This window comes from Rhinopithecus roxellana, chromosome 12 (genome assembly GCF_007565055.1).
Source record: "Rhinopithecus roxellana isolate Shanxi Qingling chromosome 12, ASM756505v1, whole genome shotgun sequence".
NCBI lineage: Eukaryota > Metazoa > Chordata > Mammalia > Primates > Cercopithecidae > Rhinopithecus > Rhinopithecus roxellana.
The window spans coordinates 31985756-31990129 of record NC_044560.1 but is presented as its reverse complement, the minus strand read 5'-3'; positions in this window follow the sequence as shown (position 1 = coordinate 31990129).

Below are 4374 nucleotides of genomic sequence, written 5' to 3'. Positions count from 1 at the left end.
GAAAGAGAGATCAGACTGTTACTGTTTCTATGTAGAAAGAAGTAGACATAAGAGACTCCATTTTGTTGTGTACTAAGAAAAACTATTCTGCCTTGAGATGCTGTTAATCTGTAACCCGAGCCCCAACCCTGTGCTCACAGAGACATGTGCTGTGTTGACTCAAGGTTTAATGGATTTAGGGCTATGCAGGATGTGCTTTGTTAAAAAAGTGGTTGAAGGCAGTATGCTTGGTAAAAGTCATCACCATTCTCCAATCTCAAGTACCCAGGGACACAATACACTGTGGAAGGCCGCAGGGACCTCTGCCTAGGAAAGCCAGGTATCGTCCAAGATTTCTCCCCATGTGATAGCATGAGATATGGCCTTGTGGGAAGGGAAAGAGCTGACCATCCCCTAGCCCGACACCCGTAAAGGGTCTGTGCTGAGGAGGATTAGTTAAAGAGGAAAGCCTCTTTGCAGTTGAGATAGAGGAAGGCATCTGTCTCCTGTTTCTCCCTGGGCAATGGAATGTCTTCGTGTAAAACCCGATTGTATGTTCTATTTACTGAGATAGGAGAAAACTGCTTTAAGGCTGGAGGTGAGATATGCTAGCGGCAATACTGCTCTTTAATGCACCCAGATGTTTGTATACTTGTACATCAAGGCACAGCACCTTTCTTTAAATTTATTTATGACACAGAGACCTTTGTTCACATGTCTTCCTGCTGACCCTCTCCCCACTATTATCCTATTGTCCTGCCACACCCCCCTCTCCCAGATGGTAGAGATAATGATCAATAAATACTGAGGGAACTCAGACCACTGCCAGCGCGGGTCCTCTGGATGCTGAGCACTGGTCCCCTGGGCCCACTTTTCTTTCTCTATACTTTGTCTCTGTGTCTTATTTCTTTTCTCAGTCTCTTGTCCCACCTGACGAGAAACACCCACAGATGTGGACGGGCAGGCCACCCCTTCACACTGGGAAACCAAACGAATTGTGTGACTCGCTTTATTGTAGTGGTCTAGAACCAAACCCTAAATATCCCTGAGGTATGCCTGTGTTTGTATAATACTACTGTTATGGAAATAACAGGGTCTCAATCCAGACTCCAAGAGAGGGTTCTTGATCTGATGCAGGAAAGAATTCCAGGTGAGTTGTAGAGTGCAGTGAGAAGAGATACTTTTTGAAAGCCACTCCACAACAGAGTAGGGTGTCCTCAGAAAGCAAGTAGAGGAACATCCGTTAAGGTTTTCTTATATAGGGGTCTTGTCTATGTAAAGACTGAAATAAGCTGTGCCTATGCGTGGGTGGCCTGACATTATGACAAAATTTATTATTCTATTGATTTAAAGAAAACTATCCCTAAAATTTTAGTGTGTAAGTACATCAAAGTATAACTATAATGATCTTTTTTTTTTTTTTTTTTGAGGCGGAGTCTCGCTCTGTCACCCGGACTGGGGTGCAGTGGCCGGATCTCCACTCACTGCAAGCTCCGCCTCCCGGGTTCACGCCATTCTCCTGCCTCAGCCTCCCGAGTAGCTGGGACTACAGGCCCCCACCACCTCGCCCGGCTAGATTTTTGTATTTCTTAGTAGAGATGGGGTTTCACTGTGTTAGCCAGGATGGTCTCGATCTCCTGACCTTGTGATCCGCCCGCCTCGGCCTCCCAAAGTGCTGGGATTACAGGCTTGAGCCACCGCGCCTGGCCCAACTATAATGATCTTGAAAGCATTTATTGTTATGGGTATTGGACATCTGGACTTTCTGTTGTTCTAGAAGTTTGTCCTTGCAGGCATTACCGGGCTGCTTCTTTCGCTGTAAACATGTTAGGACCATGATTTGTGACTTGCAGTGAATGTGCCTTGCTAGTCTCAAGATGGAGCTGAACTTAAAATGGTGTCACTCTGGGTCTCTTAGGTTTCTGCTTCCCTAACACTATGACCATACCTGCTGTCTTCTTGATGTTTCCTTGTAAATGTTTTTAATTCCTTTATTTTTAAATTAAAATTTTACTATGAAATTTTCACACAAATACTATGGAAGAGAATATTATAATGAATTCTGTCTACTTATCACCCGACTTTAACATTTATCATCATTTTCTTTTGCAATACCATATACCCCTTCTCAGTGGAGTTGTTTTTTCTCAGTGAAGTTTTTAAAGCTAATATTATTCCACTCATAAATATTTCCACATGAATCCCTAAAAGATAAGTCATCTTCTTTTTAACAGAACTACATTACTGACAAAATCAACAGTAATTCTTAGGCCTGTGGTAGAAATGTGTGTTCACTAATGGACTTCCACAGATGTTTTCTTAGACCGTCCTTTGGGAGAAGAAAGAGAACCTGAGATCAGCAGAGTCTAATTCTCTAAACATATTTTTAAGCCGAGTCCCAGAGACAGACATAACTGGTCTGAAGGCATCCAGCATGCCCACATGAGTGTAGGTTCAGTTCCCTGAAAACAAGTTTCACCTGCTGGAACTGAACACGTTGGGTAGATAACTTCCCACCACTGTCAGGTGTAACTTCCGGTCAGAAGCTGAGCTGTGAATAATGTTTAGGAGTTCACCAAGTGAAAGGAATTATATCTTTACAACTCCTCGTCCACATCCTCCAAAAAGGGGAGTAAAGAGGTGTTAAGCAGCTTCAGAATTTCCACAGAGGAGAAGCTAAAGGTCAGAGACTGCATTTAAAGCTTCATTGACATGGTAAGGTGATTTTTATTAATTATATTTTAACTTCAAAGTAAATAAAAACAGTTTTCTTTAGGTGCTTTTAGTCACATGTTGTGAAGGGGTGGCCTGCCCCTCCACACTTGTGGGTGTTTCTCGTTAGGTGGAAACGAAAGACTTGAGAAAAGGAATAAAACACAGAGACAAAGTGTAGAGAAAGAAAAGCGGGGCCCAGGGGACCGGCGCTCAGCTTACAGAGGACCCACGCCGGCACCGGCCTCTGAGTTCCCTTAGTATTTATTGATAATTATCTTTACCATCAAAAAGATAAGGGAGTGGCTGGACAATAGGATCATTGTAGGGAGGAAATCAGCAGTAAGACATATGAACAAAAAATCCTTGTAACATGAATAAGTTTAAAGGAAAATGCTGTGCCTTGAGATGTATATGTGACATCTCCATAAACCTTTTAGCAGTATTGCTCCAGCAAGCCCCACCTTATTCCTAAAGGCGGTTTCTCCTCACTCAGTAAACAAGGCACACAATGGGTATTACCCGGAGATGTTCCATTGCCCAGGGAGGGGCAGGAGACAAATGTTTTTCTCTTTCTTGAGATTTAAGAGAATGGTGATGACCTTTAACCATAAGCAGCCTTTAGGCACTTGTTTAACAAAGCACATTCTGCACCGCCCAAAATCCTTTTAACCTTAAGTCACCACGGCACATGTCTCTTGCAAGGACAAGGTTGGGGTTAGGGTCACAGATTAACAGCATCTCAAATACAGAACTAAATGGAGTCTCTTATGCCTATTTCCTTCTATATAGACACAGTAACAGGCTGATCTCTCTTTTCCCCACAATGTTGGCCATACTAAAGACTATTAGTGTTGTTATTATTGCTGCCTACTATAGTTGCACTTGAGGTAGTTAGTGTGGAGGGTAATGCGTAATTCAAATCTCTATTCACCTTCCCACCCAACTCAGCCCTTAAGAAGTGGACGCCTGGACTTCTCCTCCCTCCTCTGGTGGTATCTCCCAGGAGAGGATTGTATTAATACTCTCAGATTTCTACCCTATTTCCAAAAGTGGTTTCTCCCATTAAAAGTTGTACCACTCTTCCTGCAGCCTACTACTCATTCAGATGTCTCTCAGACTTTCAGGGTGGTTTCACTCAAGAGATGACTCCCATAGTGACCTTTCCACCTTTTCCCTGAATGGCATCTCCAAAAAGTGGACTGTACTATCCTGATTCCTCCTATCATCTGCTTGTGGTTTCTCCCAGGATCCTCTTCTCTTGGTGATTTTTGCCTGGCTCCTCTATTCCTTGGTGGTTTCTTCCAGCAGGGAATTACTATCTTCAGTGTCCTGTATTCAGAAGGGTAACTTAGCTTTTCTAAATATAACATACAGCGCCAGAACCACATTTCCAGTAACTTTCTCCTCCAGAATAGAAGCCTAGTCAGACGAGGGTCACACTCCAGCGTCCTATGTAACTATACCTGCCTCGCTCTAGGAAATCCTGCCGGTGGCCAATTCCTCTGCTCTACGGAACGGATTTGCTTCCAAGATGGCGGCCCACACGAACAAATACCATAAGGGCGCGGCCATGTTCTCTGCCGTACAGCGCCACATTACGGAAACTGTGCGCTGTGTCTGCGCCCTGTTGACTGTTCGCTGAAATTGGCTTCCAAGTTTATTCAGAGCATGCGCCATATC